Source organism: Sus scrofa, chromosome 4 (assembly GCF_054392235.1).
Source record: "Sus scrofa isolate SSC_HxYL_T2T_F1_AM1 chromosome 4, Sscrofa_HxYL_maternal_Yorkshire_Landrace_v2.0, whole genome shotgun sequence".
In the NCBI taxonomy this organism is placed as follows: domain Eukaryota; kingdom Metazoa; phylum Chordata; class Mammalia; order Artiodactyla; family Suidae; genus Sus; species Sus scrofa.
Genome location: NC_139386.1, coordinates 110,316,008 through 110,340,378, shown reverse-complemented (window position 1 = coordinate 110,340,378; position 24,371 = coordinate 110,316,008). Strand labels below are relative to the sequence as shown.

Here is a 24,371-nt window from a genome sequence, read left to right as displayed (position 1 = left end):
CTCTCACTCAGAGGTTCACCAACCAACATGTGGCTGGAAGGGCCTTTTGCTCCAGCTCCTGCTGTTGTCACTCTCAAGGCTCCAGTAATTCCTGTGCTAGAGTAAGCAAGGGAAGAAAAACTGCACTTCAGCCTGGCTGTTTGACCAAGGCTGCTGTGAAAAGAGAAGCCCACACGGCAGTGGGGGAGGATGCGGGCGGGGAGTCCCGGTTCCTTTCTCTCTTCTCTTTCTGCCCATCCTTGGTTAGTGCCCCCACATGGGGCAAGTGGTAAACCAGCTGTGCTGACACACACTTCATCACCAGGCAGATAGGTGTCCTTATGTTGGATTGAAATTGGAATGGACCCCATCAACTACGAGTTGAATGGACTGGCTTCTCATTCAGCCAACACCACCGTGTCCCCCAACTCTACAGGCATCACATGTGTAGAAGATCATGTGAAAACCACCCCTGAGGTCCATGTAAGAACGTTTTGGATAGAATTTTTCAACTTTCAGATCTATTTTGCATTATACACTAGAAGCAGTGGATCATCATAACAGCATCGATAGCCCTCAATAGTTTAAAAAGGACTTTTGGGAGTTCCTGTTGTGGCTTAGCGGGTTAGGAACCCAGTGTTTTCTCTGTGAGGATGTGGGTTCAATCCCTGGATGCCTCACTCAGTGGGTTCAGGATCTGGCGTTGCCGCAAGATGTGGCATGGGTTGCAGATGCGGCTTGGAGCTGGTATTGATGTGTCTGTGGTATAGTCCTGCAGCTGTAGCTCTGATTCGACCCTTAACCCAGGAACTTCTGTATGTGGCAGGTGCTGCTGTAAAAAAATTAAAAAATAAAAAGGACTTTTGTACACATTACTTCATTATTGGCCTATGGAGTAGGTAATGCTATTAACCCCTTTTAGAGGTGATGGAACTAAGGTTTTGAGGCCCGAGTCATGTTCCCTCTCTCAGCGCTTTGCAAAATATTGTCCACAGACAGGAAGTACCTACAGAAGCTAGAAGCTTCTTAGAAATGCAAATGCTCAGGCCCCATCCTGGACCTACTGAATACATGGGGATGGTTGGGCCTAAGAATCTGAATTTTAATAGCTGCCCAGGTGGTTCCCTCGCATAGAAAAGTCTCAGAAGGTCTACCCTAGACACAGAATAAGTGACATTCTCTCCCACTGTGTTATACCAGGCTGGAGGTGCGGGAAATGTACAGAACAAGCCAACACCTTAAGTACAAATCACAGGGCAACTTTTATTTGTGGAGAGAATGTGGACTAGGTATTGATAACCTCTCCAAGGTACAGTTACTTATTCTATAAAATTGGCATATTATCTACCTAACTTTACTGGGCAGCTATGACAATCACACACGTAAATGCGGGTTGCAGTACCTTGTCGCCGTTTAAATACCGACTACTATAAATTCTGCATCTTACTGTTATTGTAACCACAGTAATCATTGTATTATTATTATATTTTAAACATAGAAAAACTAAGGACTAATGGGTAAACTGAGGTTTAGAATATGTAATAATTCCCAGAAGGTTCCCATTACATAATCCTGTTCTGTAAATGCAACATTAATTTCATGGAAAAGAAAATGAGGGCCACTGAGTGAACCCAAGCTGGTGAAGAATGACACCAATCGTGGCGATAATGGCTTGTGTATGATGAGGTGCCACACTGTCTGCCCACAGGGACACAGCTTGACAGAACGGACAGATGAGGGCGGCAGACTTGGGATACCTGAGTCCAGGCTCCGCCACTTACAGGTCATTTGACCTCAGATGAGTCACGTCACCTCTAAGAGCCTTGTTCCTCCCACATAAACCTGAAATCATCCTTGTAACGACATTAGAGTAATAACGATTTATGTGATGTGAGCCTCTGATACCAGGATGTCTGTGGAAACGCTCTACAGACTGCAATTCACTGTACAAACATTAATTGTTCTCTTTGCTCTTGCTGTTTACAGTAGGAGAGACTAAATGGCGCTAAAGAGAGAAAACAGTGGCTCTGAGAGGACTCTCCGAGGCCTGGTAGGAAGAGGCTGGGAAGGGAGAGAGACAAGAAAAAAGTCGAGGGGGATGTTAGCTCCCTAGACACTGGGAAGCAAAGGAGAGCAGCTCTTGGTGTGGGGGAGGCTGAGGAAGCCTAGAGCTTGAGTACGGTAGGTGCTGCTCCAAAGATTGCAAATTCCAAGGAAGGAAGGGTCCCGGCCAGCTAGGGGCAGAGGATCAGACTACCAGAATTAGGGGCAGGGCAGCAGACCAAGATGTCCGGTTCAGGGCCTATCACAGGCCTGGCCCCACTGCCCAGGCCTCACACTCGCAATGACCTCAAAGGTGGACTTTTTTTTGGCCCCACCCGTGGCATGCCGAGGTTCCCAGCCAGGGATCAGACCCACACCACAGCAGTGACTATACCAGATCCTTAACCCACTGAGCCACCAGGCAGCTCCAGACGTAGACTTCGGATGCTATTTCTAGGTGAGTTTATCCAGTCACAGAGCTACTGACAGAAGGAGCTTTAAATGTGTCTCCTCATTAGATGGTGCTCATCCCTGGCGCACTAGGAATTCCCTTTTGATAAATCCTTTGATCCTTTTGTGGATGCCCTAATTATATTTTTAATAAAAATATTGATTTGTTGGAGTTCCTTTTGTGGCTCAGCGGTTAACGAACCCAACTAGGATCCATGAGGATGCACATTCAATCCCTGGCCTCGCTCAGTTGATTAAGGAACTGGTGTTGCCATGGCTGTGGTGTAGGCTGGCAGCTGTAGCTCTGATTTTGACCCCTAGCCTGGGAACTCCCATATGCCGCAAATGTGGCCCTAGAAAGCAAAAAAAAAAAAAAATTGATTTGTTAATTATAAAATTATAAAATGTTCAAAATAGATCATAATTGTTATGACTGTTTCCACTGTTTCAAGAGCCTCTGAGGAGCTCCAGTCAGGATCAGCCACTGCTACATGGGATGTAGCCTGAAACTCTCATGTATACATAGATATGCTTGTATGTTACCCAAATCTTTCTACAATAACATTTTTGTGTTTCCATAATGTAATTTTTAAAATGTACCAAGCATTTCATATATATCCTTCACTGCCTCACAACAACATTATAAGTAAAAGCAGATACTTTTATCCTCATTGTTCTTTTCTTTCTTTTGCTTTTCAGGGCTACACCTGTGGCATATGGAAGTTCCCAGGCTAGAGGTCGAATCATAGCAATGGTCTACTCCACAGCCATAGCAATGCAGGATCCAAGCCACGTCTGTGACCTACACCATAGCTCACAGCAACACCAGATCCTTAACCCACTGTGCGAGGTCAAGGATTGAACCCACATCCTCATGGATACTAAATGAGTTCGTAACCCACTGAGCCACAGTGGGAAAACCCTATCCTCATTGTTCTTACTCTTTATGTAACAGAGTCCCCCAAACCAAACAGGATCAAATACCAACAATTCACTGCACATAAATCTTCCATGTGCCCTAGGAAGGGACAGCTCAGCTCGGCTCCATGCAGCTTGGGTTATGGTGGCTCAAAGCTGGGAACTAGAGTCATCTGGAGTCTTGTTCACTTGCCCATTCATCTGGGGCCAGGCCTACCTGATTCAAATTGAGGGCTGGTACAGTGCAGGCTCCTCTATCTGTCTCCTGTGGTCAGTTACTGATTGTAACAGAAGATACAGGGCATCTCAAACACGATGCTAGAACAGTAGATGCTCGATAAAGGACAAGTACTTGTTTTTGAATGTACCTCCCCAGAGAAAAAAACCTCGTAAAGTTATTGTTACACCCTGGTGGAAAGTCAGGGAGAAGACATGGTGTGGTTGGCTATCTGAAGGTCTGAGTGGTATTTGGTTATAGGCGATGTTACCGAAATAGCTCCTTCATTTTCTATTTTTGAAAATGAACACTTCTCATGGTTTTATGGCAGAAAACCAAAATGGACAGGGACACGGACCTGGTCACCTCAAATGCCCTGTCAAGACCTCCTAACTCCCCAAACACAGCTTTAGAGCAATGGGTGTTGAGTAGATGCACATGCCTGTGTCTGTATGGGTTTTGTTTCCAAATTAGCTTGTCTTCCAGCTCGAGCTGGGATTATTTTTTTTTTCCCCTAACTCACCGTAGGTCACCCCCCTACACGACCCAAGATTTAGCTGCTAGGAATGAGGTGGCAAAAGGTCAAGCGGTTTGGTAAAGAGCAGAAAATGGGAAAGCTGCCCTCAGAGGTTTTCTCTCTCCTCTGCTTTTGAAAAAGCCAGACACAGTTTAATTGGGTTTATATATCTCAAAGCCGGTCCAAACTCTAACAGAAAGAGCTCTAACGTAAAAGTCCACAAAGGATGCTTGTCTCACTCAGATTTTTAAGTGCCGTGACTAATCAGGAGGAGGGCTAGATGCATGCGAGTTCTTTTAGAATGCTGATCTACACTTCTGCAAATGTGGAAAATGCCATTCATCTTCACTTAATGAGAAGGGATCCTGTTTGAAGTCTGAAACTCCAACTTTCTGATCAGAACATAGTCAACCTAATGAGCCTTAACTGTGCGGCAGTGGTAAATTCCTTGTGGCTCTCCTGGTAAAAAAAATGGCTCCAGTGTGTTCTCTCTGAGAAAGACACATTCAAAGGCTTGTATATTAGTATGAATGATGCTACTTTTTTCTTCCTGAGATTTCTTTCAAATACGTGGAGTTTAGGTTCTTGGTCAAATTTTTGCTGGAGGTATGGTAATAGTAATGATAATAATAATAGTTAATGTTTATTTAGCACTTAGAATGTGCCAGACACTGTTTTATACACATTATCTCAGTTAACTCTCTCAATGACATTAGGAGGTAGGTACTATTATCCAGTTTTGCAGATAAGAAAATTGAAGCCCAGAGTAATTTGCCCAAAGTCACACAGCTAATAAACAGCAGAGTTAAAATTTAAGGCAAGACAGGAGTTCCCATCGTGGCACAGCGGAAATGAATCCAACTAGGAACCATGAGGTTGCGGGTTTGATTCCTGGCCTCGCTCAGTGGCTTAAGGATCCGACGTTGCCATGAGCTGTGGTGTAGGTTGCAGATGCAGCTCACATCTGGCGTTGCTGTGCCTGTGGCATAGGCCATCAGCTGTAGCTCTGATTTGACCCCTAGCCTGGGAACCTCTATATGCCGCGAGTATGGCTCTAAAAAGCAAAAAAGAAAAATTTAAGGCAAGGCAGTTTAGCTACATGCTCACCGAGGACAGAGACCTAGGAAACTTGTGCATTTAGAAGTATGGATGGAGGGAGTATGCTTGCAATGCACCAAAGGAGGTGTCAATCATAGGGTAGGACCTTCCCAGGGGAAGAAGTGTGAGTGGATACGTGACCCAGTTGGCCAATCAGAGCACTTTACCTAGGATATTTGCTGACTGGTTGGGGGTGGGCACTGATCAAGAAGAGCCAATCAGAATTTTCAGAAATACACAGGGCATTCTGGGAAAAAAGATCTCTCTTCTGAGATCAAGGGTGCTCTGAGCCTGTAAAGTATGGAGCTACCAAGGGCCATTTTGGTCATCCTGGTGGGGGAATCGTTCCTGAGAATAAAATCAATACAGAGAAAACCTTAACTGAGAGATGGGTGGGAAGAGATGAAATTGATGACATTCTTCCATCCAACTGAGCAGGAACGTCAGTGACCCCCGCCTGTGCTCCCTGGCCTTCCAGTTACAGGAGCCCATACATACCCATTTTTTCTTAAGCTAGTTTGAACTGGGCCTGTCACTTTGCAATAAAGGACTATGGAGATTTTTATCAAAAACATTTAAGGGAGCCGGTAGTGGGCAGAGCAGAGCTAGGACCACCAGGCATAAGTTATAGGGAAACATATTTGGTTTAGTGTACATCTATATTCAGTGACTAACATATCATTAAGTGCTTAAAAACAAACAAACAGAAATAACAAAAAACTTTTATTGAATGAAAAGATGAAAATATGTTTCAAGGTCTGACCAGACTGTGGGTAGTGGTTATAGTTATAGTAATAACTCACGTTTCACTGGCCTGTTGTAGCCACATACATAGCTCAGATCCTGCAGTCTCCCATAATTATTTCCAAATGGCTCTAGTGGCAGCAGACAGTGGCCTCAGGGCCAGGCTGCTATTCCTGGGCACTCCTTATCTGAAGCCATGGAGCCCACAGGACCAACACTGGTCAGTGGTCAGAGGTGAGGGGAAGACTATGCTTTCTCCCTTCCCAGGGGCACTCTGTGGACAGCTCTGCTCCTGCCCCCAAGTCCTGGAGAGTTTTAAGTCCAGTTGTTTGTGTGGGTTATACTTTGAACTTCTCTGCTCTTCTTAGAACTCAGACATTAATTTTATGGAGGTCGGATTGGGAGATGGCGAGAGCCCTGAGTGACAGACATTGAGCTATTCTCTCAAATGCTCCTCAGTGCCAAGATTAATGCTCTTTTGCTAGGTAGTGTTCTTTATGTCTCTTTCTTTCTGCCTTTGGTGTGGGTTGTCCCAAGGGACTTCTAGTGTCTCGGCAAATGGACATCTCATGGCCAGCTTCATGGTCACCTAACATGTCTACGCTTGTCTGATCTCACATGTATTGCGCATTAATTAAATATAATAAGGTTGCAACTCCGGGATGAACGAAGAAGGTCTTGAAGATTATAAGATAGAGACAGAGGCCCCTAGAGGACCAGACAGGGACTGAAAGTGACTTGCTACCAAGAGAAAAGAAAATTGAGAGTAGAGGTGGGGAAACAAGTTGATTCCTTCCAGTGGCAAGACTTCATTCATTCCACCTTAGCTCATAACTTCTGGCAACATCAGAGTAGGTTTCTGTAGCTCTCTTGGCAGTCATTAGCTACGGCCTGTTAAATGACCATTTCTTTAAGCTAAACATAAAAATTCTCATACAAATATAATGTGAACATATGTCAAAGGTTTTTTAACTCATTAAAGAGGGAAACAATAAGATGCAACAGCAGAATTAAAGGAGACTTCAAAATTTCATACATAGATTAGACCATGAAGAATATGAAATGAATTTATAAATAAATTCAAAATTGGTCCATAGCCACAGGGCAATAATCAAGTACAATCTCCCAGAGACACAATTTAAATTCTTTGGACAAGAATTACTTGTGGAATATTTTCAGTCGTCTGCCCCTTACAGAGTTTTAAAAAAAGTTAAAGACAATGAAAGGTGGGGATGACTTGGAAGAGTGCCTAGAAAGGACAAACTGCCATCATTTTTTTGTACATTTCAAAGTCTCACTCTTCTTGCCACATCCCATTGGTGGGGGCCTCCATCAGAATGCAAGGAAATCAGGATCAAGAACCAGTTCTGCGGAAGAAGAGCCATCAGGCAAGAGTGACCAGTGGGACCAAAGGGATGTCAATGCTTCCCAGATTAAAGGGATAAAGAGTTGTCCTGGGAAATGCTGGGAGATCTCCATAGAAGCCAAGTTAGACAGGAATTAAGTTTTAGTGACTGCAGTTCAGGTAAATGAATTTTGCGCGCTGATCCCCCAGTAGCTTTGTAAGGTGGTCATCAAGTAAGGATCAATTAAATCCAGGATTGTGTTTAGCAGAGCCTTGGGTCTCCATGTTGGAGGAAGGAGATGACCCAAAGGATGGGGGTCAGGACCCACCAGCCCTTCCACTAAGGCAGCCCCACTTCATTTATTTTGTATACATGAGGATTATATAGAAGATTTTACTTGTAAAGGATTGAAAAATAAGTTAAAAAGAGTGAAATATATGTGAAAATAGTTGGGCAAATAGTTGATACTCTTGTTTTATTTCATGAAATTGTATATTACATTGTAGTATTTTGTATTTATATTAAATGAGACACACATGAGCTTTTTGCCCAATCTTCCCTATCTCCTAGGATACTGTAAAGATACTACGCTCAGAGTAAGACCATGTTTGTCATCCACATAACAAAGCTCCCCTAACACTTCATTAAACTCACATTCTTACAAACAAACAAAACCCATTTTTTAACAAGGCTAACACCACAAAGTAAATAACGACACTCTCCTTATCTTACAAATTATCAATCAACTACCTTTCCCATGGGCCCTTGCTTATTCTCACCACACGCCACCTGAAAAATTAAGTCCTGGTATCTTGGGTGGTGTTAATCCCTAAAAATTTCCCAGAATAAATTCAAATTTAGAGATAATGGAATCTTTTTGTTCTTACCATGACTTCCTAACTCTAGATCTCCAGTAGACAAGCTTGTTTATGGGTATAAATCCATGCATGGATTTCTATGACCTAAGAATGAAGAGAACCTTTCAAGTTATGGCTTCAATGCCAAATCAATAGTAGAAACTAATGACAAATTCAATGATTTCAAAAGGAAAAACATTTTTTTTTTTTGCATGGCAAAACAGTACTCCTAGATATTGGAAGAGGAAAAGAATGATTCGATAGATGAGCCGAGGACATGAAACAGATAAGATTCATAAAAGGAAAATAAAAATGGCCTTTCATATTAAAGTTACTCAAGCACATTCATAATTAGAGAAATACAAAATAGCGGTACACCGAGATACCATTTCTCACCTATAGGACTGGCAAAAATCCAAAACTTTGATGATATCTTTGGGGGGACCAGTAGCCCCTTCATTGCTCTTAGGAAACAATAGCACAGCCCCTATGGAGAGAAATTGGCAGCATCAAGCAAAATTACAGATGCACTGACCCTTGGACCTGGCAGTTCTAGTTCTAGGCATCTATCTCAGATACAGTAATGAATAACAAAATAATTTATGCACAAAGTTATTGAATGTGGCCTTAAGTGATCCCCCCGTTTTTTTCTTTTTTGGCCACCCCCAAAGCATATGGAAGTTCCTGGGTGAGGGATTGAACCAGCACCTCCACAGAGACAAGCACGATCATTAACCCACTGTGCCACAGAAGAAACTCTGAATGTAGCCTTATTTGAAATATAAAGATTGGAATCAACCTGAACCTCCATCTTCAGGGGACTGATTAAATAAATGATGGTGAACCCACATGATGAAGTACATGCAGCTGTAAGATGAGGAAGAATTCTAGGGAGCTACCATTGTGGTGCAGCAGAAACAAATCTGACTAGTATCCATGAGAATGTGGGTTCAATCCCTGGCCTTGCTCAGTGGGTCGGGGATCCAGCATGCTGTGAGCTATTGTGTAGGTTTGAGACTTGGCTCAGATCTGGAGTTGCTGTGCTGTAGTGTAGGCCGGCATCTATAGCTCCAGTTCGACCCCTAGCCTGGGAACTTTCATGTGCCAATGTTGCAGCCCTAAAAAGAAAAAAGAAAAAAAAAAAAAAAAGATGAGGAAGGATTCTAGTAGTTTTATGGTGTGTGACCTTTGGGATATACTGTTAAGTGAAAAAAGCAAGATGCAGAAAAATACAAATAATATTCTATTGTTTGTGCCAGGGTATAAACAAACACACTTATTTGTTTACATTTGTAAAAAGAAATGCTGGAAGCATAAATGGAAATCTAATGATAATGGCTACCTATGGGCTGAGAGGGAATGTGGTAAGAGAGAGGAAGAGAATAAAATTCATTTGAGGGCACTTTGAAGTTTCATTTACTGTACATTTACTGTATAGTTACTAGACAGGCTTCATGTGATTTATTCTAAGGACAAAACTGAAAAATTAAATGAGCATAACAACAACAAAAAACTTTAAAGAAGCCTTAATCTTTATTTTTAGGTATTCCCTATTGTTAAAAATAATATTAGCATTGATGTTTTGAAGCTATTTTCTATTTTCTAAAATAGTTTTATAGTATAAGATTTATATTAATCATAGTATAAGAGAAAAGACATAAAGTCAAAAATATCAGATAAAATTCCATATTATTTAAATTTGAATTATAAATATTAGTATAAACTTAAACTTCTAAAGATACACCTATACATATTGCATTTTTTAAAAGGAATCTTAAGCTCTGTCTTGTCTTTGTTCACTCACAGACCCTGGAAGCAACATCAGCCCTGTATAAATGAATATCGTTAATGTCCAGATTTTGTTTCTAAATATCATTGTCCGTTGGAAAGAGCTGGAGAAATGGCTAGGTGTGGGGCAGACAACATATGGTATAAGCTTGACACATCTTGTCATGTCAGAAAGCAACAAAGCTAACAAAGGTTAATGCTATACTACCTAAAGGACACAAAAGCCAGCTGAAGAGGGGCTCCCATGAGCTAAATTTGGGACAATCTGTGTATCAAAAGAATAAATTGAGACACAGTGACTGCTTTTTCTAAATCAATGTGTTATCAGTGTGAGAAAGCCTCACACTCACCTCTCAGAAACACATCTTAATTTTTCACCATTCAAGATGGCTGTTACACTGGTTTCTTACTCTAAGTCATGATAATTAGGTGTGTAGAATTAGAATTTCTTTTCCTCCCCTGTAGGAACTACATTTTAGGTGGTGACAGATTGTATTTTCCATTGATGGCCACAATATCTCCTATCCCAAGTGCTCTTCTGCAATGTGACCTCCCACCCTCCCATCAAGGCGTGAGGTCTGTGTCCCCTCCCCTTAAATCGGGCTGGCTTCACACTGCTTTGACGAATAGACTATGTTGAAAGCGAAGCTTTGTGATTTCTAAGGATATGTCATAAAAGGAAATCGGGTTTCTGCCATGTCTGCTGGGACATTCATTCTGGAGCCTTGACCATCTAAGTAAAAGAACTCAATTTCCTTGAGTCCACCATGCTGTGAGGAAGCCCAAGCCACACAGATAGTCCATATGAAGGAACTCTGGTTAATAGTCCCAGCTAAGCTCAGGGTACAAGTCATTCTCTCCCAAGAAAAACTTATGAGTGAAGGAGTTTCCAGATCTTTCAAACATCCAGTTGCTGAGTCATCCCAGCCTGCAGGTCTTTCCATTTGAGCACAGAACAGAGACATGTCATCCCCACTGTGCTCTGTCTGAATTCCTTACCCACAGAATCCACAGACATAATAAAATTTTTGTTGTATGCCACAGTCTGGGAGGTTTGAAACACATCAATATTAACTGGAACGTAGGATCACTAAATAGCCCTAGTTAATAAGGAGAGGCTCTTGTTTACGGAAGAATTCCCATTAATAAATGAGGGGGGAAAAAGAAAGTCTCAATAGAATTCCAGTGAATAAATATAGAGAAAGTGATAAAAATAGAAATAGACATTTTGCAACTCCTAGTGAGATACTCAGTTTAGGTAAGTTTCAGCCATGGATGCTAAAATCACTGGGGCAAAGATTGAAGAAGGGACTGGATATCTGTAGGTTGTAGGATGCTAGAACTTACCCCACTGATTACTTGATGGTCTAAAGGGAAAAAAATACTTTTTTTTTTTATTTTTAGGGCCACGCCTATAGCATGTGGCAGTTCCCAGGCTAGGGGTCGAATCAGAGCTGTAGCAGCCAGCCTAAGATCCGAGCCACATCTGTGACTTACACAACAGCTCACGGATCCTTTAACCCACTGAGCGTAGCCAGGGGTCAAACCCACTTCCTCATGGATACTAATCAGTTTCGTTACCGCTGAGTCATAATGGAACTCCAAAAAATACATCTTTAAAATGAACCGATCAGATGTCATCATTTAAACTCACTGACCAATTAATCTTATCATCACTTTTGGTGGAACAACTTTATATTATGTACCTTCTGATAATGCAATGTGAAATATGGTCCCCTGTGAAGTTTTTTGTGGTTTTTTTGTTTGTTTGTTTGTTTGTTTTTGTTTTACCAAAGATGTGACTAAGAACCAACTTTTAATTTAAATGGCAAGATTAGAAGACTATGTTTAAAGACATTTCCAGGAAGCAACCCAGAAGGTAGAAAATTCTGATTGAAAACTGACCCAGTTTCCTCCACAAGTCCATGGGATAGAAGAAGACTGGGAACAGGGGACAGGATTCTAGGTTAAAAGGGACTCAAGAGGTATAACCACAAAATGCAGGGTATCAACTTTGTTTAGCTTTAAGTTTGAGCAAATAAAGACATATGAAGACTATTGGGAACTTTGAATATTTACCAGATATTAGATAATATTAAGGATTGTGTTCATTTTGTTAGGAGATTCTGATAAAGATACTTTAAAAGTATTGTGCAGAGATGCAAACTAGTATTTAGCAGTGAAATGTCTTGTTACATTTTTAAAAGAGAGCTGATTGTTATTCTTTCAAAGTCAACAACCTAAATATTCAACTATCAGAGAACATCTAATTCAGTTATGGAACATCTTCTGGAGAGAATAGTTTAGTCATTTACAATGATCATTATGGAGATTAGAAAAACGAAAAAAGAGTTTGCAATTTCTATTAAATATGAGGACAGAGAACTATGGTTTCATAGTGACTTCAGTTATACTGGGGTGTGTGTGTGTCTATATCTGTGAGTGTGTGATACTATGTTAAAAAATGAATCAGGAAGTTCCCATCGTGACTCAGTGGAAGCAAATCTGACTAGCATCCACGAGGACACAGGTTCAATCCCTGGCGCTGCTCAGTGGGTTAAGGATCCTGTATTGCCATGAGCCGTGGTATAGGTCACAGATGCAGCTCGGATCCCGTGTTGCTGTGGTTCTGGTGTAGGCCGGCATCTGGAGCTCCGATTCAACCCCTAGCCTGGGAATCTGCATATGCCTCAGGTGCAGCCCTGAAAAAGATCAAAATAATAATAATAATAACCAGTTCTACATAATTTCCCATTTTCTTGTTGATTAGCCTTGGGAATGGCTTGTCAGAAGGACCCAAGGTGGATGCCATTATGTGCCAGGCACTGAGGGGACAGAGATCTTCTGCTGCCTGGCCTTCAGCATCACCTCAAAGGAGCTTCAGATCATCTCCTGTGTACCCTATTACAGGAACATACTGTCTTCTTGCTGGCTTTCCATTTAAAATATTTTAAAAACCAAGTCTGCCAAGGTTAGGAAGAGAGCCATGGTGAGATTTTCAGTCACCTGAAAGTCGACAGTGACCGACTGTTTTCTTCCTCCTCCGAAGACCTTAATGAAGACAGAGGCTGGAAGGGTGGGAGGCAGGAGGGAGACGATCTGGTGAACTCACTGTTCCCCCTCTTCACCCCAACCCTCCTCACTTCTGCACGTTTCCCCAGAGTGGGCACATTCCCCAGTGATGTCAGGCTGTGGTGAAGGGGAAGTAAAGTGTTTATTGCAGGGCCAAGCAAGGAGTCCAGGTGGCTAGTGCTGAAAAGACCCAAACTCCTCGATGGCTTTCAGGAAAAGATTTTTAACTATAAGGGGGGGGGGTGATCAGCCACTGGACATTCTTCTGATTGGTTGATGGTGAGGTAATTGGGGGTCAGCATCATCAACCTTCTGGTTCCAACCAATCTGGGGTCTACATGTTTATGGGCAACCTACAGTTAACTTCTTCCATCTGATGGGGGTTTCAATATCTGCAAAACAGCTCAAAGGACATGGCTTAGAATATTATCAAAAAAAACAAAAACAAAAACAAAAAATGAACAGGGAGTTCCTGTTGTGGTGCAATGGAAATGAATCCGACTAGGAACCGTGAGGTTGTGGGTTCAATCCCTGGCCTTGTTCAGTGCATTAAGGATCCAGCTTTGCTGTGAGCTATGGTGTAGGTTGCAGACACAGCTTGGATCCTGCATTGCTGTGGCTGTGGTGTAGACCGGGAGCTGTAGCTCTGATTTAACCCCTAGCCTGTGAACCTCCGTATGCCATGGGTGCAGCCCTAAAAAAGGCAAAAAAAAAAAAAAAAAAACAAGAGGGAGTTCCCATTTTGGCACAGCAGAAATGAAGCCTACTAGTATCCATGAGGACTTGGGTTCGATTCCAGGCCTTGCTCAGTGGGTTAAGGATCTAGCTTTGCTGTGGGGTGTGGTGTAGGTCAAAGACTCAGCTACAGCTCCAATTCTACCCCTAGCCTGGGACCTTCCATATGCCCTAAGTACAGCCCTAAAAATAAAATTAAAAAAAAAAAAGAATATTATCTTAGCCCTGGAGGAGGAAATAAAGGTCCTTGACTTTGTCAGTGGCTAAACTATTACTATTTGTCTTGCTTGACTCTTTTCCTTTCTGCATTTTCTCATTCCTCTGATTAAATTTACTCTTTGGAACTCAAAAGGGCTTAAGCTTTTCTACAAACAAGAGGAAGGCAGAGGACATGGGAGTTGGGGGCGGTTGTCTGTTGACCCATAGGGTCCTGCTCAGTTCCCCAGCCCCACCAGTCCTATGGCAAAGCTTCCCCACCAGCCCTCTTCCACAGAAAGCCTTCATGCATACTCACAGCTTATGGTGTTCATTTCTTAGGGTAGATTTGGATCCCAAATTTAAAGCATGAAATCAAGCCTGAGTTGTTAGGCTGATCAACAAGGTTCTAGGTAGCCAGTAGGTAGTTTTATTTTTAAGGAATAACGACTTCTCAGAGTTCCTGAATTCATATTACCTTGGTGGCTGCTGCCTCCTTTTTCAGGTAAAGTTATCCTAGCTTAAGAAATACTGAAAATTTAAAAAGACATTTTTAGGAAATTATTGAAGTTGTCGATTAAAAGGTGGAATAGGAAACCACAACAGTTAAGAAGGCACTTAGAGTGTATTCATCTCTTCAACGTTCAGAGATTTATTACCGGCACCTGCTGCTCCAGGCCCTGGAGGTTTTATCATCTGCTACTGAGGAAGAAAGGAACAGAGATATGTAAACAAATGATTTACAATACAATAAAGTACATGTAGAAATAGGTACACGTTATTACGAGACCACAAAGCAAACAGCAACCATCTCTGCCTGGGTACGTCTGGAAAGGTTTCACAGAGAAAATGACATTGGAGCTGGGTGATGAGGACAGTTTATTGAACCTCTCTGGGCCTTGACTCCTCATCTTCAAAGTGAAAATAATATATGGAAGAATGATGTAGTTGAGAATCCAAAAGCTTTTACATGATGTAAAGTGTTAGGCATAGCGCCTGAAAGGTAGAGATTATTCAAGAAATATCCTCAGGAAGAGGAGGAGCAGATAGGAGGCAGGAAAAGTGGGAGAAAATGTACCACAAAGGGACTAAAAACAGGAACAGCACAGGCAAAATAGAGGGTCATGGAAGAGTGCAGAGTTTTAGGAGTACAGGAAGCAGTGGAGAGCACTTGGGACTTTCGGGGACCGGGGTGGGAGTTGGGGTGGGGGTAGGGTGGGGGTGGATTGGGGACCAGAGGAGGAGGATCCTTCCCTGCAGGGCTGGTTCTCTGATCCCCTCTGGCACAGCCTTATCTGCTGGTGGGTCCTCATTCATGCCATGCTTTTTGTTTTTTGCTTTTTAGGGCAGCACCCACAGCATATGGAGGTTCCCAGGCTAGGGGTTGAGTTGGAGCTACAGCTGCCGGCCTACACCAGTCACAGCAATGCAGGATCCGAGCCTCATCTGTGACCTACACCAGAGCTCACGGCAATGCCAGATCTCCAACCCACTGAGTGAGGCCAGGGATTGAACCCACATCTTCATAGATACTAGTCAAATTCATTTCTGCTGTACCACAGTGGAAACTCCAACTCATGGCATGTTTTTTGTTAAATTCTTAAGGATCACCTCTACATTAACTATAAAGGGAAGTGGGGGACAGATGGGAGCTGATTTTTTTATTTTAAACAGAGGAGAGTTACACAATCGGGTTTTGTTTTGTTTTTGTTTTTTAGGAAAATAGTTTGGAGCTGTGAAGAGACCACATCAGAATTAGGTGGGTAGGTGGCCTGGAGGAGGAATACGGGTTTCATCCGTTTGTGCATTGCCCTCTAGTTACAGGAGTGTTTGGTTTTTGTTTGGTTTTCCCTGTTATGCTATGAACCATGGAAGGGCAAGGATCACCTTTTTATCTCCAGCACCTACATTATCACTTTCTACAGAGTAGGTGCTCAATAATTCATTACTGAATAAATTAATAACACAAGGGAGGACATGAAACCCTGAACTGAGACAGTGGTAGTGCAGAGGGAGAGGAAGGGCCACATGTGGAAGATAATTCTGAAGCAGGAGCAATGGACTCGGTGGCCACGGCAGGCGGGGGAAACGAGGGTAACCAAGCACCCATGGTGCCAACCCCGTCTCTCAGTTCGACAGCGTTCATAGCTGTTGCCCACAGAAGAGCCAGGCATGTTTGAAGGTGAGATGATAAACTCCCTATAAAGTTAGAACACTGGCCCTTGGTCAGGTGAACAGCCACCCAAGGAGTGTGAACTGAAAGGCAGAGGAAGGCCTCCTGTGGAAGACACTGCAAGTTGTCACCCCAGTATCTGTCCTTTGTGTCCTCTGTGGTGATAGAGGGTTGCCTGGACATACAGATCCCCAACTAAAGGATCTATTTCCCAGACTTTCTTGCAAGTAGGCGTGGCCCTTTGACAAGGTTCTAGAAAATAGAATGTGAGGAAAGGCAACTTTCAGTGAGGGCCACCAGGAAGCAAAGGCCAGCCCCTTCTTTTCCCTCTCCTGGTCCTGCCGGCAATGACAGCCCAGATGCGGTGGCTAGAGCTGGGACAGGCTCCCCAGCCATAGGGTGGAGGTGCATTTTGAGGATGGCAGAACAATAAGACAGAAAAATCCTTAGTCCCTGACGCTCTGGACTACCACATAAGCCCTGGCTGCCCATGCCTAAATTTTATGTAGGAAAGAAAGAAATCTCTAGCTTGACTAAGTCGCTACCATCTTGGCCTTTGTTACAGGAACCAAACCAATATTCTAATACTCCTCCCCAGCCAACGTAATTCCTCCACACCAGCCATGCAGCCTGAAACTCCACCACTGAAGGGTTATTCCTTTGCATTAAGCACCATTCTTCATCCCAAGGAAGATAAACACCATCCATGATCAAGTCATTTTATCAATTACCAGTTCACATTCAAGACTTAACTAAAACTTTCCTCAGTGAAATGGGATCCCGAGAGGGAACCTCATGATTTCTCATAGGAGATCAACCCTTTCTTTTGGACAATGAGAGATACGAATGGAAAGGTAAGTATCTCTGAAAATGATCATCTGCACTTCCTGAACTTTTATAGACCATGGAGAGAGAGGCTGGGAATGTCCAAAGGCACCCTTCTGCTGTGATCTAACTTTGTCCAGAGTCTCTCCTAGTAGGGACAGAAGGTACAGTGGGGCTTCCAGACACAAGAGCTCAGTGTTGACTAGATCAGTATGAGGAGACTTGGGGGATGGTGGGGAGGAGGGGGCAGCAAAGAGAGGCAAGTCTATTCCAAACTGACATTTTTGGATAGTGGAAGCAATAAACGTCATAGTATCATTTTTAAACTGGTGAAGAAGCCAAAAATCCTCTCTCTCTCTCTCTTTCTTTTCTTTCTTTCTTTCTTTTTTTTTTTTTCTTGAGCTATATTTGGGTGCCAATTATACATAGAAAAGGCAAACTCAGTTTGTTAATGTCAGACCCTGGATACATGTGATCTGGCAAAGGGATCGCCCTTTGCAATTTTGGAACTTGTCATCAGGATTAATGGGCCTGAAGCAAAATGTCTAGAGCAATGTTTGGTCCTTCAAAGACTCTGATGCTCACATCCAGCAGGGCTGGGCAACCTCCCAGAGCTGGGCAGGCGCATTCCATATCTCTTGGCAGATGTCCAGGCCTGCTGCTCCCTCTGTCCTCCCCAACACTACAGAAAAGTTCAGAAGTGTGGGGTTACTCCCACAGGTCACCTGGCAGATCCCCAGTCCCCCGTGGGAGAGGCTGGCCTTGGAAACAGAGAGTGGAATATTCCTGGGAATGACTTGTAGGTTTTCTCTTTGCCATCTTAGGAGCCACGGGCACGGAGATTACCCCCAGTGCAGGGATGGCCACCTCTCCCAGGTCAGTGGTTGCATCCTTTCTTCTTGGACCAGCCACTTAGAGGGAGCCTTGGGCTGACCTTGGTGCAGCTGGTGTCGTGTAGACCAATACAGTCCTCTGGAGGAAAGGTCCAGGATCCCTCCAAAGCTTGCACCTAGTCTTTGTAGTTATGGAGTATTGCTTTTTGTTTTGTTTGTTTCAATTTTGATTTTTAGGGATGCACCAGAAGCATATGGAAGTTCCCTAGCTTGGGGTTGAATTGGAGTTGCAGCTGCTGACCTACACCACAGCCACAGCAATGCTGGATCCTCAACCCACTGAGTGGAGCCAGGGATCAAACCTGAATCCTCATAGATACTAGTCAAGTTCTTAAGCTGCTGAGCCACAACAGGAGCTCCCTATGAGAGTACTGTTTATTTTCTAGAAGGCAAGAGGGCCGAGTCACACTTAGTATAATCCTGCTATGCCAATTATCACAAAGGACTTTAGGTTCTGATGTATGCTATTCAACTTTGTACTTACCTCCTATTCCTGCTTTAAGAACTAAGGGGACTCCTCCCTTTTCTAGTGTGCTTTCAGTGAATCTCACCTTTTGGTACATCTCTGAATTATTTGTGGAGCTTTTTACAAGCAGACTTGTCCATTCTCCATCCACAAAATCGCACCATGTAGGTAGAGAGAGGCCCTGTGCTGTGAACAGTGGTGTCTCTAATCTGCCCAACATTCATGATTAATTCAGCTGAAACCACCTCTTTTTTTCCTGGGAAACAATACCCATCCCCACACACTGCTTGGAGGGGTTGTTCAGGAAAGTTGCCCCAGTTCTGACCAAGGGATGAGCATGGGACCAAGTCAGTCATGCGGGCTCTCCCAGGATCCACGTCCTGGACAGAGGAAAGAGGAATGAAAATTCATTGCCTTTGAAGTTAACTGCTTGCTATGCCCACACAGAACCCCCGGAACCACCCATTTCATCCTTTCCAAGGACTGGCTCTTCTGCTTTCTGTCAGTTCTGTGAGCCTTCTGTATCTTCCCAATAAAAGTCTTGCTTGGTTAATTTTAGCCAAGCTTCCTGTTTATAACCAAGTAACTCTGACTTCTGCACCTAGCTACCCATGATTTGTAAAGCTCTGCAGGTCACTGTCCTGAGGAGTTGAGCTGAGAACCACTGGCCATCTGCGGGTCAGGCTCTGTGCTAAGGTTCTACATACATTTCCTCAATTAACCCTCATAAAAATCCAACAAGTGGAGAAACCAAGGCCCACAGAGGCTTAGTACCTTACTATAGGTCATACAGCTAGTAAACGCTGAATTCCAGGATCTGAAACTCTTTACTTCTGAAGCCTCTCAACTACCTTGCAGTGGTGATATCTTACCCTCTTGGGCTCCCATGACCCTTTGACTCTTTTTAAACTTTAATTTTCATCCTTTCATTATACCTACTGTGTGTACACATCATGATCTGCGTCATTAGACCATAAACTCCTTGAGGTCAGTTTTAAAGTAAGATATACCTTATGTGGCCTAATATATGGTAGCTTTTATCCTTCTATACTGCACACAGAAATTCCCCTATATTTGTTGAATGAATGAATGAATGAATGAATAATGGTTACTGGTTACAACACAGGGTGAATCAGTGAGTGACCAGCCATTGATGAGTTCATACCATAGTGGGGGAAATAGGAAGTGTTGACATGGGCTTATGTAAACATGGGGCCATGAAGGCACTTCTTCCTTTGGAGACTCATCCAATTAATGATTTTCCCTGACCCTGGAAGTTTTTCCTCCTTCTGCTTCTTGGTTCAACACTCAACCTGAGCTAACCTTTCCCAGACATCCTCGTCTCCTCTCTGCTCCAGGTCTAACAGTTGAGGACAGCTAGGTAGGATGACTCAGTCTCTGCAAGCTTGGAGAACTTCTCTTGATCACCCAAAAATAGAATCTGGAAAATCAGGGAAATAGGCTGGAGAGAATAAAGCTAACACTCAACCTTGCAATTTTCTGGGTTTTACAAGTTTGCCCACTTAAGGAAATGCTACTAGCTCTTCTAGGACTATAATTTATACCATACTGAGTAAACATATTTAGTTTGCCTCCTATCTGTTCCTCAAGTAAACTGAAAAAGAATCCAGGGAGTGATGCTTGACCATCACTTTGCTTCAAGTTGGAGCCCCATTGATCCATCCATCTGTTCATAAGGTGTCGAGCATCAACTTCATCCCAGGCTCTGGGCTTGCTGCTGAATTAACAAGATAGGCCTTAAGGAGCTCATCCTCAAGTAATGGAGACCAGCCTGTAAACAGGCTATTCCAACACCATGTGACAAGGGCTAAATTGAGATGAGCACAGGCTACTTGGGGGTGGAGAGGAAGGCCATCAATCTGGCCCCATTACTTGGAGTGGGGCTACCTAGAGAGGGTGCCTTGGAGGACAAGCCAGAACATTCCTCCTGCAAAGTAGCTCTCTTTAGACTTTGGCTTAGCTCCATGTAAAAGCCTTTTACCCAACAACCCCCCACCCCAAACACTTTGCCCCTCACAGTTGTTTCCACATTGTAAATGACCATAGGACAGGGTGGCCAGTTAAGATGGGATAAACTGAGATGTCAAGGGGTCATCTGACATAATGGTCAAGCACTTCCTACACTCCTGACAGGATGCTGAGAAATTCCCTGAAGCCCCCCATTGAGTCATAACCATAGACGGATTTCATAGGATAAGCATTCTGCCTGCCATTTTCTAGATGAGTAAACTGAGGCTCAAAGTGGTTCAAGAACTTGCCCATGATCTCACTGGAGCAGAGCCAACTTGCAAGCCCAGGTCTCTCTGACTCAGTGACACTCATAACCACTTCATAACTGCTTCCCAAGCTCAGGCCAGTAGCATATAGTTTATTGATGAAAATTGCACCCCAAGAAAGACTTCTCAAGTCTATCATAGGAACAAATGATGTTTTAGAGTTTTGTTGTCACACTCCACCTACCCCTCCACACTCAATTCTTAAAGCTGGAAAACAAAAAACAAAAAACAAAGTTAAGTTTAGGGACAATTTCCAACTTGCAAGATGGTGCCCGGAGGCCAGGAAAAGCTAGTGGGTTTTGAGGAGGTCCTTTCCGTGGTGTGATGAGCCAGCTGACTATTGTCTCAGCTCTAAGACCCTCCTTCTGGAAGCCTTCCCAGATTCCCCCCATGAGGGTAAAAATCTGCCACCTACTCGTCCTGACCTGTGCCTGTCTCTGCTGGGAGTCTGCCAGATGTGGGCACCAAGGCAAGTTTTCCTTATTCCCCTTTGTATTGCTCCTGCAGCTGGATGGGCGCTAGCACATAGGAGGTCCCCAAGAAATGCTCATCAGGGGATTGAAGATTTGGGGAACAGTAGGTCCATTCTCAGCCCAAAGAATTGGATCCTTCACCAGTTGCTCCTTTAAATACCTGAAATATAAACTAAGAGAGCTTCCTCCTCCTCCCCAAAGGACCCCTGTATTTTTCGGAAAACACTTAACAATATACCTCTATCTACACTTCCCTGAGAGCAGATGAGCAGCACTCAAAAAAGACGTTTAGCTGTGCTTTGAAACACACATTATGATCAAGCACAAACTATGCTATTTTAAAATTAGAAAATTGCAGTCACACACACACACACACACACTCTCTCTCTCTCTCTCTCTCTCTCTCTCTCTCTCTCTCTCTCTCTCTCTCTCGATTTCAAAGGGCTTGTTTATTTCCTGAGTCTCACAAAAATGTCAGCCTGCAAAATAACCTGAAGAAAATCACCTATGGCAAATTCTTGCCAGACTTGGATCTCAGAAGCGCTGTCTCCCTCAACAGTCAGTTAGAAAGTCTGTGGTACGTAATTAAATGAAAGTCGTTTGTTATTACTGCCCCGCAGACACTCTTCAAAGCTTTGAACCTCAGTGCATTAACCTCTGCAGCCAAACCATTTCACCAGCCACTCGCATTTGTTTATGCCTGTTGCCCCCCAGGAGCCCCCTCGGGGGGCCTCCCAAGCTGCCTCTAGGACCCCTCTCTCACCTCCATTCTTCTAAACATGACCAGATGGCTCTGGCTTGCCAGCTGGATTTCAGAGCCCTGTAGGGAAAGCTTGGAACATTTTAGGGGCAGAGTGATGCACTGATGACTGTGAAACACGATTTATGATTTTTAGAGTCTTGCTGTATCTTTTGATGGAACAACCCAGGCAGTTGGTGGGACTACATCCTAGGAGAGCAATTTGAAGCCATTCAGGTCGTGCCCAATGCTTCATCTGTGATGCTTGTGCTTGACTGCACGTCTGCAAGTTCCATGAGGACCAGAACCACATCTGTCCTGTCACTGTTGCATCCCTAGTGTCTAGACAGGGTGCTGAGACATAACAGGTACCCCACAAATGTTTGGAGAATGACTGCGTAGCTGAAAAGGGACGCTTTTCATAAGCTCGCAGTGTTACCACTGGAACAGACAGTGTTTACTAACCGGTTTCATTTCTTTTCCCCACCAAACTGACCGACCAGGTAGACTGGCTGTCCAGGTACCTGACACTGACCTAGAGCTTTGTCACGCGAGGTCGACATTTGTCCGGCACACAAAAGAAACCCTTTGTCAGATTTCTGAGTAACACATGTAAGAATAGAATTTTGTTTTCTCCTCAGCAATATTCAGAACTTTCTGTGGTGATGAAAATGTTCTATTTAAACAGCCACGTGTAAGCTCGTGGGCAGCACAGCTGGGGGTATTCTAGATTAACTTGTCAAATTTCCCAAGAAGGAGCCTGAAAATAACTGGTCGGTCCCTTGTTTGCCACAGACTTGGAGATAATCAAGCTCGCTTGGGTAACTTTCTGGTCAAGAGGATTTCAGTTCCTCACTGTGCCAGGCCCCGCGGGCTGAGGCAGGAGGCTCAGAGCCCTATCCTGATCCCTTGCCATCTGGACATAACACCTTGAGTTTTATTAGTGCCGTTTGAAGAAGGTGTAATGATCACCAGCCTCGCTCTGTGCAGCCCTGGGCGCTGCTCAGGTCCACCGCTCCAATCTGCCACCCAGCTCCTGGCCAGACGGAGGTGCGGCTGGGAGCAGGACTAAACCTTGGTCGTGGTTCTCGACCTCTAGAGTGATCTAGAATCTGCACATCTAGCCGGCCCCACAGGTCACTCTGGTGTTATGGGTCCTCAGCCACACTGAGCAGCTCTGCCAGTTGCTTCTCAACGTCTCTGATTGAAGAGTCACCCTGGGCAGGTCACCAATCCCTGGAAACTGCCCACACCTTGCCAATCCCCCTCATCCCCACCTATGGGATCCTTCCTTCCCGCTCCACCTGGCAGAATCCCTTCCTTCAAGATTCTGCCACCTGCCACCTCCCCAGAAGTGTCTCCTCCCAGGTCAGTCGCGTGTCACTTGGTGACAGGTGTGAGCTGGGCAGTGAGGCATGCAGGGCAGGGAGTGGGCTTACTCACCTTTGCCTTTGCGGCACCAAGCCCCCATGCCTGGCTCAGCACAGGTGTTTCCTACCCCATTCCTCTCGCTCCCAATTTCCCAAAGAGGAATAAGTTCCTGTAGCAAGTCATTCAGACAATTATACAAGGCCAGGCACCCAAAGCAAATGAGAAGGTCAGATGAGAGAAATAAAAACAGCTTAGACACGGGTGAAAGGCTTTAGATTTCTCATGCCAGGGGTTTATGCCAGTTGAAATCCAACTTCAGATCACAATCAAAGGCTCCAGGAGGGGAGAGGGTGGGAAGGGCCCCCGGGTTGATTTTCATGGACTCTGGACCATGTCACACTCTTCTCCAAAGTGTGCCAGGGGCCTGGAGAGCAGGGCTCCCAGCCAAGCCTGCCACCCCCAGCAAACACACTCATACCAGCCGGCCCTCTGGTGGGGTGCTCAGCCTCAAGGCCCTGAAGCCCCCCTCCACATGCAAAATAAACCAGAGGTGGTCTGGGCCATCTACCCTCCCTCACTAGGGCCCAGGATGGGTGTGATACTGTACAAATGTCACTTCTTCATAACCACCCAGGCCACCAGACCTGTGTATGTTATCCCTACTTTTATAGGTGACAATCCTGAGTGCAGAGGAAGATAAACAACTCAAAGCACACAGTCAATGAGTGGCAATCCTAATACAGGCTCCCAGGGCTCCTGGCACCAGAGCCTGGCCCCCATGCTGCACTGTGACACTTCTCTAAGACGGCAGGCTTTTTAATCAGAGTCAGTTGTGGTGGAGATCAAGATTTCCAGAGGCCCCATGGCTGGGCTAGTTAGAATTGCTCTAAGAAGGAGTGAAGCTTATCAGTAAGGAAACCCCAGGAAATCCGCATCCCCACCCCATGAGAAAACCTAGTCCTACTTGACAGTCTCAGGCCACCCCTATCCTGCTTGGTCTAGGATGGAGATGATCTTTCCCAGAGGGATTGGGGGGTCTACCACCATACAGTGAAGTGACACAGTGTTCTACCCTTGATGGAAACCAGGACTCCAGGGGATGGAGGCAGAGCCTTGTTGCCATGGCAATGAGATAGGCTGGTATGGTGATGTGACGACCTGTTCCACTTCCATCT

At 44.2% G+C, this 24,371-nt stretch overlaps 1 long non-coding RNA gene across 4 annotated transcripts in view; it reads left to right on the top strand.

The window, feature by feature from the left end:
• LOC102166460 (uncharacterized) overlaps nucleotides 1-24,371 on the top strand; it is a 418,456-nt gene that overhangs the window by 334,791 nt on the left and 59,294 nt on the right. For 2 of the 4 annotated variants that reach the window (XR_014844450.1, XR_014844448.1), the window contains exons 7-8: nucleotides 15,678-15,718; nucleotides 16,698-16,986. The exons of the other annotated variants lie outside the window; for them this stretch is intronic. This is a non-coding gene — a long non-coding RNA (uncharacterized LOC102166460). The remainder of the gene's footprint in view (nucleotides 1-15,677; nucleotides 15,719-16,697; nucleotides 16,987-24,371) is intronic. 4 annotated transcript variants of the gene reach the window in all.